Source organism: Acinonyx jubatus, chromosome E3 (assembly GCF_027475565.1).
Source record: "Acinonyx jubatus isolate Ajub_Pintada_27869175 chromosome E3, VMU_Ajub_asm_v1.0, whole genome shotgun sequence".
NCBI lineage: Eukaryota > Metazoa > Chordata > Mammalia > Carnivora > Felidae > Acinonyx > Acinonyx jubatus.
Window position 1 is genome coordinate 30,706,651 of NC_069398.1, and position 23,084 is coordinate 30,729,734.

At 38.9% G+C, this 23,084-nt stretch overlaps 1 protein-coding gene across 2 annotated transcripts in view; it reads left to right on the plus strand.

The window, feature by feature from the left end:
- Nucleotides 1-23,084, plus strand: part of BAIAP2L1 (BAR/IMD domain containing adaptor protein 2 like 1) — a 93,745-nt gene that overhangs the window by 1,867 nt on the left and 68,794 nt on the right. The gene's annotated exons all lie outside the window — the stretch shown is intronic.

The following is a 23,084-nucleotide window of genomic DNA, read 5'->3' on the forward strand; positions in this document are numbered from 1 at the left end:
GCAAGAAGTTTGGATTTCATTGTTTGGGTGCTACATATTTGTAGACATGAGGCAGTGTAAATCATTCTAATACTTTGAAAAGTTGTAATACCCTGAACATCAGAGACCAGTTACTTATGGCTTTCCATTCCCAAGTGTCTTAAAACACGTTGAAAGCTCACAAATGTTTGTTGATTGACTTTCTTAAAAAAAAAATTTTTTTTTTAACATTTATTTATTTTCAAGAGACAGAGACAGAGTGCGAGTTGGGGAGGGGCAGAGAGAGAGGGAGACACAGAATCTGAAGCAGGCTCCAGGCTTGGAGCTGCCAGCACCGAGCCCGATGAGGGGCTCGAACCCACCAACCGTGAGATCGTGCCCTGAACTGAAGCTGGATGCCCAACTGACTGAGCCACCCAGGTGCCCCTGTTGATTGACTTTAATACCCATTTTTCCGTTAATGTTTTGGTGTCGTGTTTTTTATGTTGAATGGTGGTAAAAGAATTTACAGCTCCAGACAGCAAGTTTATATATAGTCTAGGAGGGGAATGCTGCTGGCTCATGCTTGGGCTATGGTGGAAATGCATAGTGAAATTTTACATTTGCAGGTCTGGTTGAAAGCCTGCAATCCTGCCCCACCTCCTCATTGAGTTCTTCCCCACGCCACCCCTGATGACCAAAACTGAAAACAATTTAAGCTTAATATGGTAAAAATCTGGCAGTGTTGATGATTCTAGTTTTTTTTTTTTTGTTTTTTTGTTTTTTTAAGAGATTTCCTTTACGTTACCTAACAATCTACAGTGTTTAATGGAAACATAACCTAACCAGGTGCAGTTACAAAAGCCACCTGCAAATGAGATTTAATGGCTTGCAGCTAGTATGGATTTTAGATTTTTTTTTTTAAATACTCAAATTTCTCCAGCTTTGGAATAAAGGAATAAAATCTTTAGAGAAAGTGGGGGATTATAAAGTAGTGTGACTCTCTGTATGCAGTATTAAGTATCTTTCAGTATTTATTTACATATTTACTGGGTTTTCTAAAATGTATACTTAGACAAAAGATTATTCCAGACCTATGCTGAATCCCAGGAGGGTGTGTGTTTTACAACTTCACAAACAAATGGTATGATAATAAGCCCCAAAATGTCAAGCAAGGTTACTGTTGCTAATTAGAGTTCCCAAAGATCCCTCCCCTTCTCCACATAGTATGCCCATAATTTGCCCTCAGTGCTTGCTTGTGATTTTGTGTGATTTTCTGATGAGTACATGCTTTAGTGGTACCAGGAAGAAAATACATTTCAAAAAAACCCTTTAATTAATAGTAACCACAACCTTCCTAGAAGTTAGAACTGTTAAAGCGGTAGGAGGTTGAGGAGGGGTGGGTGTGATGTCATCCAGGGGTGTCATACCTGCATTAATCTTGCTAAGCAGCAGTGAAGGGGGGGAAGTGTTACTTAAAAAGAGGGTGGGAGGGAAGGGACACATAAGTCTTTGTTTAAATGTCCCGGTCTCAGAGAGGCCTGCTCAAACCACTCTTTAAAATTGTAGACAACACCATCCATCTCCCAATCCCACCTAACTTTACCTTTCCCATGAAGTGCTTACTACCTTAGGATATTCTACACAACATATTTATTTTATTCGTTTATCTCTCATCCCCCTCTAACTAAAATGTGAGCTCCCAAAGGAAAGCGCTTGGCTTTGTTATATTCTGAACACTTCTTATCATGTAGTAGGCATGAGGGTTTGTTGATTATGTGAACATTTATTTGATTTACTTAGTAAACACCTATACTAGGCCCCCTACCCCCCTTGACACTTTCCATAAAGCATTTGTTTCATTCTAAGTACACATCAGCCTTCGAGGTGGATATGGATTTTGTTTACTGTTAAGAAACTGAGGCTGACAGTCTAGGGGTGACCAGCATCCACATGCCATTTACCCAGCCAGCCTCCATTCCTCTCGTTTGGGTATAGTGGTTTAGTTTCTAGTGGCCAACAAATGCACAAATCAAATGCCTTTTCATAATTTGGTGACCTAAGATGTCACCAAAGTTTTCTGCCATTTTGTTCATCATCTTTGTTTTTAAAAAAAATTTTTTTTATTTATTTTTGAGAGACAGAGACAGAACGTGAGTTGGGGAGGGGCAGAGAGAAAGGGAGACTCAGAATCCAAAGCAGGCTCCAGGCTCAGAGCTGGCAGCACAAAGCCCGATGTGGGGCTCGAACCCACAAACCTTGAGATCATGCCCTGAGCCCAAGTCAGACGCTTAATTGACTGAGCCACCCAGGTGCCGCTCATCATCTCTGTTTTGAATAAAAATTTGTTCAATAAGAAAATGAGGTTCTTTTATCAGGTGTATGTACTAGGTTTTGTCTGTTTAATGGTTTTTTATTTTCTGGACTTGGGTTTAATTGGGATGTGTAAGTGAAAGTCCCTACCTGGTTGGCTTCCAGAGTGGCCTGTGGTGTATGGGTCTAGCTCATGTGTTTATTGCTGTAGTTATCTGTATACACTATTTGATATCTTCATCTGTTCCTGTAATGCTTTCTTCAGGTATGCTGAAGATAAAATGGGATTTGCAGGAGCCCAGACAGCTTGCTCTTGGCTCCATGATGACTATAAAAGTAGGCAGTAAGAATCAGGTGCCAGGTAGCAGCTGAAAGCATTGCCAGGTGTCAGTATTAAACTGAACAGCCTGGTATTGTAGCTTTTTGTCCAGTGAAGTGAAAATACAAAGCCAAACCATGGTTGTCTTTTTTTGTCATAACATTTTTCCTGATTGGAAGGAGGTTTTAGAACTATATTAACATTATTGCTATGTAGACAGAGCAGTGTCCTTTATTATGAAGCTTGGAAGGCTGGGACCCTTGGCCAGGGGACGCCATTCACAAGTTTCAGGTTGCTTTTGAATTAAAATTTGTGACATTATGCCAGTATTGGGCATTAATTCTTGCTTGGCACTTCTGTTGTAATGAGCCACAGGCAGGCCTGCAGGGGAAACCTACTGTGCATGGAATGTCAACAAATTGGATTTTTGGTTTTATCACCAGTCCACATGGCTATTTATTCTGTAATTTAAAAGCAAAAATTATTGTAAAAGTTGTATAAACATTGATTTAACTTATCTGTTGACATTTGCAGGTATATTTTTTATTTCCTAAACTTTTTATTGAACTGTAATACATGTGTTGAAAGGTGTGCTTTGGTGTAAATAGCTCATAAAACCATCACGAAGTGAACACATGAGTATAACTAGCACCCAGATCAAGATGCAGACCATGCCCAACCCCCCTTGAAGGCCCTTTCACGCCCCCTTCCCTCTGTGCTCCCTCCAAGATAACTTCCTTAACTTCTAACAGCACTGATTAGTTTAGCCCATTTTGTCTTCTTTCACCCAGTGTGTTTGTAAGATATGCCCATGGCGGAGTAATTGTAATTAGTTCATTCTTTTTACTGTGTAGTATTGCACTGTGTGAATGTATCAAGGTTTATCTATTCTCCTGAGGGGCGTTTGGATTGTTTTCCAACTACTCCAGGGTATTATGAATAGTGCTGCTATGAACATTCTAATACATGTCTAATGGCCATAGGCCCTCATTTCTCTTGGATATATACATGGGAGTAGAATTGCTGAGTTATAAAGTATTTGAATATTTAGCATTGGTAGAAACCACCAAGCAGTTTTCCGAAGTGGTTGTACCAGAGTTCCAGTAGCTCATCCTTGGCAACAGTTGATATTTTCTTTGCCTTTAATTTTGGCCACCCTGATGGGTGTATGCAAATAAAATGTTAAAATTCAAAACAAAACCATTTGCTCCAAGTTTGCGGGTTGGATGTCTGCAGCCGAAGCAGAAGCCTGACTCCCTAGGAGATTTTTAATGTCAGAAAGTAGAACTGAGGACCTAGGGAATGTGGATCTGAGAGAGGGCCATACAACTGTGGTATTGAGTAGAGTAAAACATAAATTTATTAGGCTATAAAACTATCATAGTTGCGCACATCAAAAAGTTTTATTTCATAAGGGGTTTTGAGGGCATAGGTGAGCCATGTTTTAACAAACTTTCTGAATGCTGGAAGAGGGGGTGCAGAGTTATGATTAATTGAAGTTTCATGCTAATTTGAGGGTTTTTCTTTTAATTTTTAATGTTTTCTATTTTTTTTTGAGAGAGAAACAGAGCATGAGGCGGGGGGGGGGGGGGGGGGGTGCAGAGAGGGAGAGGGAGACACAGAATCCAAAGCAGGCTCCAGGCTGTCATCACAGTGCCTGACGCAGGGCCTGAACCTAGGAACCATGAGATCATGACCTGAGCCAAAGTCAGATGCTTAGCTGACTGAGCCACCCAGGTGCCCTGTTATTATGAGTGTTAATGAGAGTAACTTTTGTTTTTGTGTAACTTTTCTTGAAAATGTACCTACTTTACTATTATAGGTGCAATAGACTAGTTTTTACTTTTTATTTTTTTATTTTAGAGAGCATGCAAGCAGGGGAGAGGGGCAGAGGGAGGGAAAGAGAATCTTAAGCAAGCTCCATGCTCAGCTCAGAGCCCCATGTGGGTCTCCATCCCATGACCCTGGGATCGTGACCTGAGTTGAAATCAAGAGTCAAATGCTCAACTGACTGAGCCACCCAGGCATCCCTAGACTAGTTTTTAAAAAAGAATTTCAGTGAGTTACAGTAGGAGGTTTGAAGACTAGGACTTTCTAAAGGAAATGACACTTTTAATTTGAGTCTTTTTCCCCCAACTGGTTTGTTCATGCGTGAGAACAAGTCCCCCAAATCATACTTCTCAGCATTTCCCACATTCATATTTTATTTATTTATGTGTATGTGTTGGCTTTAATTTCAGAGGCTTCTTAAAGCTGTATTTTTCAGATACTAGAAAATTTCCAAGATTTCTGTGAGGATTCACACTGGAAGTAAAAGTCACCTGGGATCCCACAACGCAGAGATAACATTGTCGACTCTCACTGTCACTCTTTTCAATATTTTCCAGTCCATCTTGGTGTCAGTATTCTATGCCTCTCCAGTTTGATGACTCCACAGTACTCCGTTCTTCAACAGTTTATCGATCCAGTCCCCTTTTACTGGACATAAGATTGTTGCCAGCACTTTGCTGTTAAAGCACTGTAGCAAGTATCATTGTAGGTAAAGCTTTGCACAAATCTGTGATGTTTTCCTTAAGCTGAATGCCCAGAAGGGAGTTGTGGGTCAAAGGTTAGGTACATTTTAAAGCATATTTGCTACACATTGCAAAATGCCCTCCAGAAGAACATGCCCCAAGTTGTGCTTAATCTGATTGAGAATGCACCTTCCTTAACCCTAACCAATTAAGTAGGTCTTTTGAAGTCACTTCCTTTTTTATAACCTATACAGGGTTTTTGCTTTTTGCTTTTAGTAAGACCAGTATAGCTATAATGTATAGTAGCTTATGGACATTGGCCAGGACGAGACCTGAGATTTCATGTCTTCCACTATTGGGTATAATTTCCCCAATTAACTTTGTACTTATAGATGTGTACAGAATAACTACATCTCTGTGGCTCTTCAAGCCTGTGTACTTTTTTTCTTATTTTCCTCAGCCTTGATTTTATATTTCTATTTATGTTTTCCAAAACTTGAGTCTGTTTTTCAGGTTTATTATTTTAGGGACTGGGTTCTGGTTTTAGGAGCTGCCTCAAATCTTTGTGGATAAAGGTGAGACTTGTGTAAATGAGATAAAAAGTTGCTGGTTCCTCTTTCAAAAGTAAATTAAAAATATTACCAGAACGTGTTCCCAATCCAGGGAGCAAAACAAATGAGCACCCCTCAGAGATCTGATTGCTCACAGCCTTGTAAAGCTACATATGCTTTAAGTAGAACAGCCTGTGGGTGAAGATACCCTCAGATTTGTTGCTTACACTTTTTATTTATATGGGGATTAGAGATTAAAAAGTCCTTAAGCCATAGCAATTTCTTCACCAAAAATACCCAAGTATAGTTGAGGTTAAACTCTAGGGCAGGGGGAGGGAGATTTTTACTTATCACTTACACTCTACCTTCTAGAGTGTTTATATTTTCTTTACATGAGTAGATTACTTTTATAATTTTAAGCTTAAAACAGAAATTGACATACCATTTTCATGGGTGAAAAGTTTTTGAAAACTAAGCTAAAATGTGCCATTTTCTACCTCTGTTTTGGAAATTAGCCTTTCATAGGTAAACCTAGTTTAAAGTCTCATCGTTTTTCTTTTAATTACTACTTATGGGAGTATATTTTTAACGTTTACTAACCTGAGACATGAGGGCAACAGAAAAAGAATTCAGCAAAACTGAGAACCCCAAATTCCAGTTCTTACAACTATCTGTAAGCATCTTATGTCTGATGTTGCAAGCAGCTAATCCCTTTCAAGGTGCAGCTGTAGCCTTGAAAGGTATGAAGGCTGTAATAAGGACGAGAAAAGGTGCAAAAGTGGTAATAACCTGTCAAAAGTAAGTAGGGATAAAAGTTCAGATGATTAGAAACACATTGTTAGAATAACAAACATGAAAAAGGTTGGAGTTGGTGGTCAGATCTCAGATGACAAGTCTGACTACTAGTCACCGAAAGTGTGTCTCTTTGGACTTGAAGATGGAACAGCTCCATCCTGAGTTAGGGAAGCCCCTGCCTGTGTGCAGGAGGCAAGAGGTGTGCAGGACACAACCCTGCTCACCTTCATATTCTTACCAGGTACACATGTCTGAGACCTAAGCTAGTAGAACAGTCTGTTTCTGACTACAGAGAAAAGAAAATCAGGAAAATCACAATAATTCCTTTTATTTAAGCACTGTGCTGTATGTATATATATATCTTGCATGTTTTACTGACTAAGCCAGCCAGGCACTCCTGTATATCTATCTATCTGTATCTATCTATGTTTTCTTTAATATTAATGGATTTAATTGACCAAATGGTATATTTTATCATGGGCTTCATCTTATATTTGAAGAAGCTTAAGGTACAGGACACCAACTGTGTCTGACAGTAGAATATATTTCTAAATGTGTAAAGACACTTAAAAAAATTTTTTAATGTTTATTTCTGAGAGAGAGAGAGACAGAGACAGAGACAGACCATGAGCCAGGGAGAGTGCAGAGAGAGAGAGAGACACAGAATCCCAAGCAGGCTCCAGGCTCTGAGCTGTCAGCACAGAGTCCGATGGGGGCTCAAACCCACAAATCTCAAGTATCATGACCTGAGCCGAAGTCAGATGCTTAAGGGACTGAGCCGCCCAGGCTCCCCTAAACACACTTTAAACATGCAAGACATTGTTCTATTAGGACATGCAGTCCAATTGTTTCACTCTTTGAGAAGACAGCTTGATATTCAGCTAACGCATCCATTTGCCTTATCCCAGATTTTTATATGTACTTAATGTCATGTTACTCCATTTGACCTCATGCTTCAGTTTTCTCATCTGTAAATAAGGATGATAATAGTACCTACCTCATGTGGTAGTGCAGACTGAACATTGTAATACAGAAAGCTTTTAGAACAGTGTTGTTAGTAGCAGTAGCATATATTTACTGGAGTATTATCACTATAAGAGCATTGATTTTCATCTATTTTGTTTACTGCTTATCTCCAGTATCTAGTAGAGTGACTGACACATAGGCAGAGCTGAGTAAATATTTGATAAAAGAATAGTGTTGAAATTATTAGTACAAATTTTTCTGTCAGTGAGCTATATACTTCTTGAGGGTTTGGTTTTTTTCTTTTTTAATCTCCTATTGTGCTGGTGCATGGTAAGAACTCAAAACAATTTTTGAATAAATACTGAAGACCTATGCTTATCACGCAGTTGTAGCTAAAATCCTCACTTTGGGGGCCAGTGGGACTGAGATAGCCCTGGTAATAATAGCTACAATGTTTTGAGCATCTGTTATGTATGTGCCAAGCTTATTACCTACATTCACTCTTCACCTGTTTTCTTAGGCACCACAGTTGTGCCAAGCGCTGTGGTTACCACTAGGACCCACAATGAAGATAAAAAGTCTGTGCTTTTCTAGAGTTTATAGCTTATGACAGGTCAACAGCGCCAAGGTTTTAGTCTCTCCAGCATTTCATCTCTACCTTGGTTTGCCCAGTATCATCAATTCTGTTTCCTTGTTCCTTCCCCACCCTCTCTCCCAGCGAGGTCCTGCCTTTACCAGTTCAATTCTTTTGACTTTGTTTTGTTTTGGTATTGGAAGAAAGGGAAAAAAATAAATGCATGTGTGGATTAAGTTCAAGAGGAGGGTTTTTTTTAATTTTTTTTTTTAACGTTTATTTATTTTTGAGAGAGAGAGAGTACAAATGGAAGAGGGGCAGAGAGAGAGGGAGACACAGAATCCGAAGCAGGCTTCAGGCTCTGATCTGTCAGCACAGAGCCTGATGTGGGGCTCGAACTCACGAACCGTGAAACCATGACCTGAGCCAAAGTCGGATGCTTAACCGACTGAGCCACCCAGGTGCCCCATCAAGAGGAGTTTTTAAGGCAAGTTTTAAGAAGTCTTGGAAAGTTGGGTTTAAGAGAGAAGTAGATGAGAAACAAAACGAAAAAATAAGTTTTGATTCCCCTCACTGTTATCTGAGAACTACATGTAATGAATTTGAACTATTTGTTTTTTAATTTTTTTTTAACATTTTATTTTTGAGAGAGAGAGAGACAGACCACAAGCAGGGGAGGGGCAGAGAGAGAGTGGGAGAGAGAGAGGGAGACACAGAATCCAAAGCAGGCTGCAGGCTCTAAGCTGATGCGGGGATCGAACCCATGAACCATGAGATCATGACCTGAGACTAAGTCAGACGCTCAACAGACTGAGCCACCCAGTCGCCCCTGAACTATTTGTTTTTTAAATATTTATTTTGAGAGAGAGAGAGTGTGTGTGTGTGCGCGCGCACATACACAAGAAGAGGGGCAGAGAGAGAGGAAGAGAGAGAATCCCAAGTAGGCTCTGTCGGGGCTCCGTCTCCTGAACTGTGAGATCATGACCTGAACCGAATCAAGAGTCAGATGCTTAACTGAGCCACTCGGATGCCCCAAACTTGAACTGTTTTTAAATTATTTTAGGTTTTTGAACAATATTTCTCAGATTGCAAGGGCTGCAGTTTTAATGCAAAACAGAATGATCCATCTCACAGGGTCTGGGTGAGGGAAATTCAACTAGAATTATTCCAGATACAATGTAAGAGTAGCATTTAGAAAGAACTAGCAAACTAAAAAGAGAATGTCACTTGCTGTATGAAATCAGCAATTTACTTTGATCTAGTAAAGTTCCTGTAACCTATTGAGTACTTAAGACTTTCTAAACAAATGTGACTCAGCCCATGAGAAATTCTTTCCTGTAAATTCATTGCTTGATTTTTACTCCATGATACACCTTTTCAAAAACAATAAGTAGGCAGGTAAGAACACTTAACCAAACAGTCTAGTGTGCTCTCTAGCCTTCAAAGTATATATCTGTTGACAGCTATTTTAAACCCAGTAAGTTAATCATTACTGTTTCCTTATTATATACTGTTTATCTGTGATAAAGTTGTATATTTCTAAGTGATATTCAAATAATATTAAAGATGTCTGCATTTCTTATTTTCATATGTCAATCTGAATTGCCTTGGTGTTTTTTTGATACCTAATCGGTCTCCCTATTAGATCATGTGTTTTCAAGGGCAACATATGTGTTGGACATATCTGTGTGTCCAGCATAGGACTGAGTTCATTGTAAGTATATAATAAGGATTCAACACATGTATAGTTGTTTCAAAGACCCAAACATGAGAAGGACTTTAAAGAGTTAGTGGAACGAAGCCTAAGTACATGTTATCTTGTACTTGCCATGATACCCTTCCTGCCCCCCACCATAGGAAAGTACCAGAAGAGAGGCCCATTTTCAGATTCCGATTGAGAGTTATGTAATAGTCATCTTGGTACTGTGGCTATAGGGAGGATTGTGTTTCCATTCCTTGAAACAAGAACATGGACCTCTGTGAACCAAGCAAAAATGGATCCTGATTTCATTCACTTCAGTCTCCCAGGTACTACTCTCTCGCACGTGTAAGGTCCAAAAGTTGCTTGGATTCTCGGGCATGGTCCCCAGGTCCCCTGTCAACTGAAGCCAGTGTGGGCCAGACATTGTTACAGTGTCTGATAGGTTGCTCATTGCCAAGGCTAGGAATGTGTGCTTTCGTTCCTGGAAACTTTCTTGGCACTGCCAAGAAATCCAAAACTATATGGAGTTATAGCACCGGTTGGACCTTGGACCCAGGATAATCATCTGCACTTAAACTATAAGGAAAGGTGGTTTCAAATAATTCTAGGTAAATGTAAAACTTTTGTTTAGTATTTAAAATAGAATGAAACTTTGTAGTGTTGAAAGGATTCAGGCCATTACTTTTTCTTAAAGTTGTTTTATCAAGGATGGTTATGAACTCAAGTTGCCCTCCACACGTAAACAAAACAGTTGAATACCTAAATTCTTATACTAAATTACTGGGTGGGATAGCTCTGGGACTTACTTTTCATGATAGGCTTGATAAACTCATCAAAAAGTTTGAACAGTTATAGAACACACTTCTTACTTTCTCCCACCAGTGTAGGATCTTTTTGTTTTGCTTAACTGTGCTTTTGCTTCAGAACAATTCTTGCTGTCTAAATGAGTAGTGAATAGAGAAAGTGGTGTTTGTCAGAGAAATCTGTTTCTTTAAACAATGAACTGAAAGGTCACGGAGATGTGATTGCTTCTAGTAGTGTATCTTAAGAGGGAACAATACATAATTTTCTGGATGATCACACCGGTTCTCATCTCTTGGTTGGTTGGGTCTTAAGGAGCTCTAATAGGTGCTCTCAGAATAGTCAGAGAATATTCTTCCGGGAGAAGATAAGCCCAAAGAGATGGCCTGGTGCTTTGCTTATCACTGGCCCATTAGCTTTTCTTGTTTAGGTTATGTTGCAAGGGATGGAGCCTTGTAACCTTGGGGGTTTCATGGCTTCATTTCTAGCATGCCCTTTGCACTCTGAAGGACTGCTTTTACAGAAATACTTATAAACCAAAGTCTGGATTATGGATGAAGAAAGGAAAGGAAGAATGAAGGCAAAGCAACGTTTAAATCCTAGCAAAACTTTCATAGGGAATTTTCTCTGTGTGCTAAAGATTTCCTATGAAACTACCCTTACAGGAGGACACAGAAAAGACTTTTTTTTGCCTGGAGAAACATTTGCGAAACTCCTTCCCCAATCATAGCTGGAAAGATAGCTGCTAATCCAGCAGGAGATTTATCTCAAAATAGCTGGGTTATCTTTTTCTAGTAATAGGTCTAATTGATTTTCACTCTAGGAAGGGAAGTTGCTGCTAACAGCTACATGGGTATAAGTGCTTAGAGGCCAGTAGCACTTTTCTGGGTGGTTCTGGACCAGTGTTCACAAAGTGGATGGCCTGCACCTCAGTACATCTGGCTCTCTGTGGACAGGCTAGTTAGAAACAACCAAGGAGTGAGTGGACACATAGCTTTGTGGCATTCCGTAGCATTAAGGATTTAACGCATGAGCCCTTAATAGCCTGGAACATTATGTTTTTGTTATTACTCTTCCTTTAAAAAAAGAAAACAAACAACTTAATCTAAGTGTTATTTATAAAGTATAAAATTCACTCATTGTAAATGTATAATTCAGTGATTTTTTTTGGTGAATTTAGTAAATTTATAGAATTTGCAACCATCGCCACAATCCAATTTTAAACATTTTATTCATCACCCCCAGAAGGTCGTTTGTGACCATTGCCATCATTCCTCCTTCTCATCCCCAGCCCCAGACAACCTCTAATATGTTTTTTGTCTCTATAGATTTGTCTTACTAGATATTTCACATAAACCGAGTCCTATAATATATGGTCTTTTGTGACTTGGTTTTTTCCACTTAGCATGATGTCGCTACATGTTATAGTGTGTTTTGGTGCTTTATTTCTTTTTATGGCTTAATATTCCATTTGTGGATGTACCATGTTTGTTTATCTGTTCATCAGTTGGACATTTGGGGTATTTCTTGCAAGGTACTTTTTTAAGGGCCACATTACTGCTTAATACTTAAAAAGTAATTTAAAAATCAACTTGGAGAAACATAAGTTTGGGAAGTCAGAATTCACAAGGGAAGCCCTGGCATTTTCAGATTTTGTAAGCCTGCTATGACTTAGTAAGTGTAGGGCAGAGCCTTACAGCTTTTGTGACCTTCAGTTGGAGCTGTTACTTTGAGCTAATGAAGGTGCAGGCAGTGTATTACCTCACACCTGATTTTCACAACTAATTGGCCCACTGGGTCATTGTGTCTGTTGCAGTATGTTCAGATGAACTGAGGGCATATTGTGTAGCTGATTCATCCATGAGCACATATATCTCTTATATAACAACAACAACAATCAAAAACTGCTGTTGATGAGTACATTTTGGACATTAGATGGTCCAGGCACTGTTCTTGATGCTACAGATCTCCCTTGGCCTTAATTTACATGCATTTCCTACTAAGGAAACAGTAAATAGGTTGGTAATATCATGTGAGTTAGTGAACAGCCTTTTGAAGGAAGAGAAGCAAGGAACGGAGCCAGAGAGAGAAGGAAAATAGAGGTGCTACCAGACATGGTGGGAGGCAAGTGGAGGAAAATGTCTCTGAGAGGGTTGGCGCTGAGAACTGGTAGACTTGTATCTAGGAAGAGAGCCTTCAGGCAGGAGAGCAAGTACAAAATAGCTATGGTGGGAATGGGTTTGGTGTGTTCAGATAATAGCCTGGAGGCCGTTGTGCCTGGAGCACAGTGATTGGGGGCAGGGAAGGGGGTGGCCAGAGCTAAACCTGCTTAATTATATGAAGTATCCAGGCTTTTGGTGCCCTACCCTGCTGTTAAATGGATAAACTCTCTGATGACCTTAAATCTATGTAGACCTGAGAGTTGAGGATGAAACCATTGCAATATACTAGTTAACTACCTTTCATTGTTTCTCCTCTCCTGCTCGGATAGTTCGAGTTATGGGTACTTTTTTATTGCTGACAGGGGAGGCAGTTAAAGTTCTTTTTAAAAAGGTACTGTTTACAGGGCACCTGGGTGGCTCAGTTGGTTGAGTTTCTGACTTCAGCTCACATCATGATCTCACGGTTCCTGAGTTTGAGCCCCACGTTGCGCTCTGTGCTTACAGCTCAGAGCTTGGAGCCTGCTTTGGATTCTGTCTGTCCGTCTGTCTGTCTGCCTCTCTCTCTGCCTCTCCCCTGCTCACACTTTGTTCCTCTCTTTCAAAAATAAATAAACATTAAAAAAAAATTTAAAGTTACTGTTTTTCACTCATCAGGTAGGAAAAAACTGTGGCAACACTAAGTGTTGGTGAGTGTGTGGTAGGATAGTACTTTCATACAGTGGTTGTGGGACCACCCATTGCTACAGCCGCTTTCTCTAAAGTATATTGTGGTATATAACAAAATTGAGAAATCTGTCACATACTCTATGCCTCAGCAATTCTGTTTCTAGGTAATTTCTTACCTGTGTGTACAAGGAGACATGTACAGTCCCTTGCCACATACTTCATATTAGCCAAAACTCATAAGCCCATCTAAATGCTACTCAGTAGAGGAAATAAATTGGCTTACTTCATTGTGAGGGCTGGGAAGTCTGAAATCTGTAGTGTAGGCAAGCAGAATATCGTCTTCCTCAGGAAGACCTTAGTTTTATTCTTGAAGGCTTTTCGAGTGATTAAAGGAAGCCTACCCTGATTATTGAGGATAGTACTTAAACTGGTTGTAGATGTTAACCATATCTATAGAATTCCTTCACAGCAACACCTAAATTAGTACCTAATTTACTGACTGTTATGCAGACACCTAAAACTAACAATCACAATGGGATACCATGCAGACTTAAAGTAGTAGAATAAACTCAGTCAATATGTAACCAGGTGGGCAGGTCTCAGGAACATAACATTGAATTTAAAAAAAAAAAAAGTAAGAGTGAAATGTATTATGATACCATTTATTTTATCAAAATGTACAAAACAAAATTATGTATCAGTCAGGACTAAATATATGTATATGTAAAAGTATAAAATACGAGTTAGAAAACTAACAGCATTCTTAATTGATGGTTCCCTCTGGGGAGAAGAAAGTAAAGAGATACAAGATTTGGCTGGGGTGGTTAAAAACATCCTGTGGTTTTGTAATATTTTAATTCCTTTAAAGAAAATCAGTATGATAGTGTCAACCATTATTCTTGTGAGGACTATAGGTAGTTGAGGAGTCTTCTTTTTCTTTACTTTTTTTTTTTTCTTAAGGGAAAGAAAAGAAGGTCAAATATTTGTTTGCCCGGGTAGAGTTGGTCAATATTGGTTTAATTCTTCTGCTATTAGAATATTTTATTAATAAAAAATCAGGAGTAATATCACAAGAAATCCTCTAAAAAGAAAAAGAAAACATTGTAGTCTCCCATAATTTCTCACACTAAAATAATGCTCTGTTATACAACCATTTTCAGCTTATACGATTGCACAATTCACTTCGAGGAATTGTATTGAGACCTGAGGGGTGAGCGCAAAGGTTAGCAGGGAGGCTGCCTGGGCCTGACCTTTGCGATCTTCAGCAAAGTTTTTATTTTATTTATTTAGTTTTAAATATTTATTTATTTATTTTGAGTGAGAGAGAATCCCAAGCAGGCCCAACACGGGGCTCGATCCCATGAACCCAAACCGTGAGATATGACATGACCCAAGCTGAAATCAAGAATGGACGTTTAACTGACTGAGTCACGCAGGCACCCCTTCAGCAAGGTTTTTAAATTTAGCATCTCAAAGCTTTGGTGTGTCATCCATAAAATGATGATAATAATAATCATGTTGTTAGGATCTAATGAAACAGCCCATGTAAAACATGGGCACAGAGCCTGAAATATAGTAGCACTCCATAAATGCCAAATTTATCTCACCTAGGAAAAAAAGAATAAAATATTCTCAACTGAATAGAAGAAATAATAACACCTTCGATTTCCTTTGTATCCCACACTTTTCTAGAGTATTTTATATTCATGGTCTCTCTCATCCTGATGTGACCCTTCAAGGTAGAATAGCCAGTATCATTTATTTTCATATTACAGAGAGGAACTCAGGTATCTGGAGACATCTGTGGAAATGGGAATGTTCATCCACTTGAAGAGTTGACTAATATTTTAGAGCTTTTGTCTTGCAGTATTAATTATTACAATTGATTCAGTGTGCACTAAGTACCAGGTGCTTGGAAGAGCACATAAGTGTTGCATAAATACTACTTAATATCTCATTGAATCTTCATACTCCTCATGAAGTCCAAATTATCATTATTTCCATTTTATAGAAGATAAGATTGAGGGGCGCCTGGGTAGCTCAGTCGGTTGGGCGTCCGACTTCAGCTCAGGTCATGATCTTGCAGTTCGTGGGTTCAAGCCCCATGTCGGGCTGTGTGCTGACAGCTCAGAGCCTGGAACCTGTTTCAGATTCTGTGTCTCCCTCTCTCTCTGACCTTCCCTCGTTCATGCTCTGTCTCTCTCTGTCTCAAAAATAAATAAACGTTAAAAAAAAAAAAAGAAGAGGAGATTGAGCCTTGGCGAGGTGGTGATGTGATTTCCCCAATTTTTTTTTTCAGTTTTTTCTCATCCAGCGTTAACCGGGCCCATTGCTACTGGAATGCATGTTACAAATTATAGATAATACAAATCGATAGATAATGCAAGTTAGAAGCTAGTAGCATAGATAGATAATACAGACTGAAGGGGAACAAAAACACTATTCATGTTTGATAGGAAGCATTTCTGTGTTTTACATATTTGAATCTTGACTATTTTTGCTGTAACTTAATACTTCAAACAGAATATCTCCGTTGTCTTATTTTCCTTTACTTGGCTTGTGCTCCCCATTGAAGATGGATATGAAAACATGACTCTTCTGACCATCTGTTAGTCTACAAGCAGCTGCTTTTTTGCCAAATTTACTCACTAATATCTTCCCTAAAGGCAGGGGACATAATCAGATACTGATGTTAGTCCAGGAATGGTGGCTTCCAACAACACAAGGAAGGGATAAGTAAAATTTTCTACAAATGATGTCTATCTAGAAGTATTCTCAAACAGTTAATCCTTATTAACAGATAATCTTGTCACATGAAATGAGAATGTGCCTTAATTAGTTTAAGCATTTGTGACATTACTGGATTAATTTGTATGAGATTATATAAAATGGCATTGAAACTTTCAAGGGTAAATATGTTACCTGAAGAACATTATAAAACTCCCTATTTGCCTAGAGATTCTTAAATCACTTTTAAAAGCTTATTCCAGTGTAAATATTACCCACAATTTTCAACTGAGAAAAATAAAGCACTGAAATATCAAATAATTTGTCCTTGGTCATGTAGAGAATTGGAAAAAGAAACGTAAACTAATTCTTAGAAATTTAAAGTCAGCTCAGTTTATCTGGCTAGTCAAAATTGAATTAATGTATGCTTCATTGTCTTTAGTTCCATGTTGGTAAAGGTAATTGTTTTGTTTTTTTTTTAATGAAGGAAAAATCTAAATGGTGAGGAAGTTAAAACCTTCATAAGATTATATAATTCATTTTAAAATTATGATCTGTAGCTCCACAGTAGGCAGAGAAAATGCATGAGATAAATGGGCCAGCTAGAAATCTGGTGGAAAGTGTGTGGTTTATTCCTCAGCATTTTATTTGGAACAGCTAACCATTAATTCTCCAATGCTGCTTATTGAACTTTTGTGCTAGAACCAACTCCTCTTCCTGAGACTCAGCCCAAGTAGAACAGTGATATTGCCAGTTATTTTAGCTTAGACTATCCATATTGCTCTCTGAATGGAAATGAAACTCATTCTGGTGGAAACTGGTTTGGCAAATTATCCTCCTTGCCAGGTAGTAACTGAGCTTTTGTTATTGATTGTAACAAAATAGTGTTTCTTGGACCGTTCTTTTTTTTTGTTTTTATACTTGGTATTTAAACCTTTTATTTTTAGTGACAAACTTAAAATGGATTTGTTCATTACTGCTGGTGATTTTCTCTAAATCTTAGGCCATGTAAACAATTCAGGTCTTTATAAACCTTAACACACCATATGACCTTTGACCCAACGACTGCCCTCTCAAAAAAGTGTGGGACCCATCCAGTTCACAAAGATATCCACTGCTACTTATAAAACTTTACAGATTGTGGAGTACAAAGGCAGCACTGCTTTTTTGTTCCTGAGTTTAAAAATACATGTACTTCAGCTAAAATAACTAGATTAATGGCCAAGAGCCAGAGTAGAAATGGATTTTCCACTGTTCAAGGGGGCCAAAGTTTCCGGGGGGAAAATTTCTGTAGCTGAACTTAAATAATAAGAAATTGAAGTGTATGTTAAACTTTTGAGCCTAAAAACTCTTGTATTGTTTTCTCTGAAGCTTATTGTAGTCCTAAGTCTTATGAGTTAACTTTTTTCCCCAGGAGAATCATTTGGATGGTTGGTTTATGCTAGGTGTTAATTTTGGAAGTTCTCATTAATTCATTGTTTTTGATATTTTAAGATAGGAGTTATATGTAAACATTTCAGGAATTATATCAAGAAATCAAATTATATGTTCCCCTTATTTGGCTTAGCTGAACTAAGAATAATCTTAAGAAAAAACACAGATCTGGGCTTCTTTTTAATGACTGTATTCTAGTAGACAGAGTTAGCTCTGCATCTGTTTCCTTATATTCTTACCCATCCAAACTCAGCCTCATAAGTTTATTATAAGAATTTTAAATGATGTTTTTAAAGTTTTATCTTTAATTTTTTTTTTAATGTTTATTTTTGAGAGAGAGAGAGAGCATGAGTGAGGGAGGGGCAGAGAGAGACACAACCCAAAGCAGGCTTCAGGCTCTGAGCTGTCAGCACAGAGCCCGATGGAGGGGCTTGAATTCACAGGCCAAGAGATCATGACCTGAGCTGAAGTTGGACGCTTAACTGACTGAGCCACCCAGGTACCCCAAGTTTTATCTTTTTATTAGAACTTACATTCTTGTTGTCTTAGTCTCTTAAGATTATTATAAGAATTTTGAAAGAGATATTGAAAAGTAGTTTTATCCTTTTATTAAAAAGCAATTATTTTCCAATAAAGTTATTAGATTTTAAAAAGTACCAAAATCTCATACATTGCTGATGGAAATGTAAAATGGTACAGGCACTCTAGAAAATAGTTTGGCAGTTTCTTATAAAGTTAAACATATACCTACCATATGACGCAGCAATTGAACTCCTAGGTATTTATCCTGGAGATATGAACAGTTACGTTTACACAGAAATCGGTATGTGATTGTCCATATCAGGTTTATTTGCAATTGCCAAACACTATAAACAACCAAAATGTTCAACGGGTAAATGTATAAATAAACTATGATACATCTGTACTGTGGAATACTACTAGCCAAAAAAAGGAATAAACTATTAATACACCCAACAACTTGGGTGGTTCCTAAGGACATTGTGCTGAGTGAAAAAGCCAGTCTCAGAGGTCACATACTGTATGATTCCATTTATATAATATCTTCACAATGACAAAATTAGAGTGATTGAGATTGGTGGAGAGGGTGTGACTGTAAAGGGGTAGCATGAGAGAGATCACTGTGTTAGTGGAACAGTTCTGTACTGTATCTGTGGTGATGGTCACATAAGTCTATACTTGTGTTAAGATTTCATAGACACAATGCACTTTCCCCCCTCAAAATGAGTGATATAAAAACTGGTAAATACAGGGGTGCCTGGGGGACTCAGCCGGTAAGCATCCCACTCTTGATTTCCGCTCAGGTCATGTTCTCATGGTTCATGAGATCGGGCTGCACATCAGGCTGTGTGCTGGCAGTGCGGAGCCTGCTTGGGATTTTCTCCCCCTCTCTCTGCCCTGCCCCTGCTCATGGACTTCTCGCTTTCAAAATAAATAAATAATAAAAACATTAAAAAAAACAAAAACAAAAGAAGCTTACAAAAAAAACTGGTAAATACAAATGAAGTCTGCGGTTTAGTTAAGCATTGTACCAATATCAGTTTCCTGGTTTTGATAATGTACCACAGTTATATAAGTTACTGTCAGTGGAAAAGCATATGTGAGAACTCTCAGTACAGTTTTTATAGCTTCTTGTGAATCTTGAACAATTTCAAAATAAGCCTAAAAACAAAACAAGGGAATTGAGAAAAGAGGGTAGAAATAGCAGCTATGGCTTTAGGTCCCTGTGATCCAGTATTGAGACTTAGATCTTTCAGAGAGACTGGTATGGGAGTCATCTTTGGCTTTGGGGCTTTATGGCTGCTGGTTGTAAATGAGGCTCAAACAGATGACTGGCTTCAATAACACAGGATGAGTGGACTTCCAGTTAAGTACAGCAGATTGACCCTGAGGTTTTTCTTCTAAGAATACATGGAAATGATGGGGCGCCTGGGTGGCTCAGTCAGTTGAGCATCCAGCTTTGGCTCAGGTCATGATCTCACAGCTCATGAGTTCGAGCCCCGCATCGGGCTCTGTGCTGACAGCTCAGAGCCTGGAGCCTGCTTCGGATTCTGTGTCTCCTTCTCTCTCTGCTCCTAACCCACTCGCATTGTCTCGGTCTCTCTCAAAAATAAATAAACATTAAAAAAAAAAGAGAGAATACATTGAAATGATAGCAAAGGAAGGAAAAGAAAAAGGAGAGGAAAGGAGGGTGGGTGGAAGCCATAAATTCATGGTAGAAAGGACTGAAAAAAGAGCAGTTGATGAACAGCCTAGAAAAATTTGGAGGAGTGGTAGCTGCCTTAAGAAAACTTAAAGACTCTGCAGTGGGAGTACTGATGAGAGCTGAGCCATTCACCTCAAAGAACCTGAGAGGCTGGAGAGCAGGCCCACAGAAGGTGGGGATGGAGGGGACACCCAGGGCCAGAAAAGGAGTTACACAAGGTGGTTAAACTGACAGTTTTTCTTTCCTACCTGAACCACCACTACTACTAGAAGCTCTCTCTGCCTGGCAGACTCGAGATTTAATCTCAGGGCTTACTGAATCAGAGGAGGTCTCGACCTGGAAATAACAGCAGAAGGTGGAGGGAATAAACCTTAGAGAGCAGGAATTCAGTAAAAATCAACTCAGTAAACTGTGAAATTCCCAACCCAGTCACCTTCCTGATGGGTGGGGAAAGCCAGCCACCTGGCCATTGCCTCTTCCCTTACCCCTGATAGGAAATAAGAAACTTGTCTAGAGAGACTCAGTGGACCCTGGTTACTGTCACATGGCCAGTTTGTCTATAGCTGACTTGTCCAGTTACTCTGAATGAAGCCTACTAGTCAACAACAACCCTAGTGTACACACCCACACCCACAAGCTTCCAGCCAGCATTTTAGGATTTTACTCTTAAATATGAACAGGCTAGGGGCGCCTGGGTGGCTCAGTCGGTTAAGCATCCGACTTCAGCTCAGGTCATGATCACACAGTCCATGAGTTCGAGCCCCACATTGGGCTCTGTGCTGACGGCTCAGAGCCTGGAGCCTGCTTTGGATTCTGTGTCTCCCTCTCTCTCTGACCCTCCCCCATTCATGCTCTGTCTTTCTCTGTCTCAAAAATAAATAAACATTAAAAAAAATTTCTAAATATGAACAGGCTATCAGGGATTGCCAGATGTCTGAGGAAAGCCTCCAACCCAAAAGACAGATGGATGCCAAACAATGAAAAGAAATAATTAGGAGATAATATGGGGAACTGGAAGAAAATAACAAAAAAATTATAATTTATTCCGATTAGAGATACATCATTCACAAAACAAGAACTGGATACTTTTAAAAAGGGATAATTAAAAAAAAAAAAACCTGCAAAGAGCCCAAATTTAAAATATGATATCAAAAGTTTTAAAAAACATAATAGAAGACTTGGAATGTGAAGTTGATATCTGTCAGAGATGGGGGAACAAAAAGTGGAAAATCAAAGAAAAAAGGTAAAATGATTAGATAATAAATTCAGGGTGTGTAAAATCCTTATCAGAATTCCAGAAAGTAGGGAGAGACAAAAAACAAAACAGGAACATTTTTCAGACCTAATGGGCATAACTTTCTATATGGATAGGGTCTGTTGAATGCCCAGTAAAATAAATAAGTACCCATACTAAGACAGACCATTATGCATACACAGGGATAAAGAGAAGTCTTCCAGAAATAAGCACCCCCAACTATGTCCTATGCAAAGGAAGAAGAAATGACGGCTGACTTCTCAGTAGCAAAACTGGATGTTAAAAATTGTGGAGCAGTGTCTTTAACATTCTAAAGGAAAATCACTTTTGCTTTGTCATACTCTAGCCAGCAAAATATCAATCAAATGTCAAGGTAAAGATAATGTCAGACACATGGTTACTCAAATTTATCTATCATGCATCATTCCTTAGGCTGTTCTTGGAGAATGATCTTCAGCAGATGGGAATAATGAAAGAGGAAGGTGTGGAGTCCAGTTAATGAGAGCTCTAACACAGGGGATTAGAAAAGGACATGCAAGGGTAGCAGCGTGGCAGGGACAGTCAGGCCAGACTGAGCAAGAGGACGGAGTCCTTGGAGGAAGTTCAGGGGAAAAATGGAATGGAAGATTAGCTGACAACTTTGTGCATTTGAAAAATAATATTGATAGACTTCTGCTAGATGGGATGGAGCATGTGGAAAAATTTAAGGTAGATTCATGGAAAACTAAGCCGGGGAGGGGTGGTGTGTGTGGAGGGTGATGAGATGATTGTTAATCCCAGGAGAAACAAAGACTGTACCAAGAAAGGAACATAATCCCTAGTACATTCCTTGCATTGTAGTGACCGATATTTACAAAGTCATAATAAACCCTCTCAACTTACCAGCAAATTGCCATTTAATTATATAGGAAGGATTGGGGTAGGGAAAGTGGAGTGATATGGAGAGCTGAGCCCTTATCTAGGGTAGTAGAAAGCCAGTCATTATTGTCCAAAATTGAGAAATCAAGAATATTATCCAAAACTATGGCAATGAATATAAGAATAACAACTTAGTTGAAAGTGCTCTTAGGAGTAAGTTGAAGTTTAGGGAAAGGTTGAGCCAAGGGTTGTTTTTCATGATAAGCCTTTATCATTGTTTGATAAAATAAAAGTTACTATGTTCTCTCTGTACTGGTTTATAAAGGAGAACCTTTTATCCTGAAGAGCATGTGTATCAAGTATCTGCCATTTGAATGTTGTATGTTTTTCATTCTTTTTATTGCCTGGTCTTGTACAAATAGGGTTCACATTTGGGGAGAGGAGGTAAGGAGACTTGAGTGGTCCACCCGGAGTGACTAATGCTGTGAAGCTCATTATTTGTAGATGGAACAAATACATTCAGTCACCGTGTATTCTTAGTCAAGAAGTCAGAAACCCATAGGAATGATCTTTTGTCTGTACTTCAGATTTAGGATAATCTAAGTTTAGGTCAACATTCCAAATAATTGCCTCTTATACTTATCATAGCATTTGTCTCTATGTTTGTGACTTTCTAGTGATATAAGAATAACACTTTTAAAAATGAAAACCATGACATTTGCAGAGATACGGCATCATGAAATCTATGAGAGGGAAACCATGTCTTTCCATCTACTATTGTGTGCACAGGACCTACCTACCACTCGGTGGTTACTCCATAAGAACTTAATGAATAAACTGATCACTAGGAAAAAAAATGCCAGTGACCACCTGGACAGAAGGTTGCAGACTGGCCTGTGTCCTAGGGCCATCACCAACACCCACCCTCATACCCTCTCCTGGTTATTAAGCATAGTAAAAACAAGATCTCTTAGAAATGTCTGTTCAGGGGCACCTGGGTGACTCAGTTAAGCATCCAGCTTTGGCTCATGTCATGATCTCATGGTTCATGGGTTCAACACAGGCTGACAGCTCAGCCTGGAGCCTGCTTCGGATTCTGTGTCTCCCTCTCTGTGCCCCTCCCATGTTCGTGCTCTGTCTCTGTCTCTCAAAAATAAATAAACGTTAATTAAAAAAAAAAAAAAGAAATGTCTGTTCAATTGATAACCAAAACATTGCTTATATAGTTATAAGGTTCCAATCATGCACACCTGTTTTTAACATTAG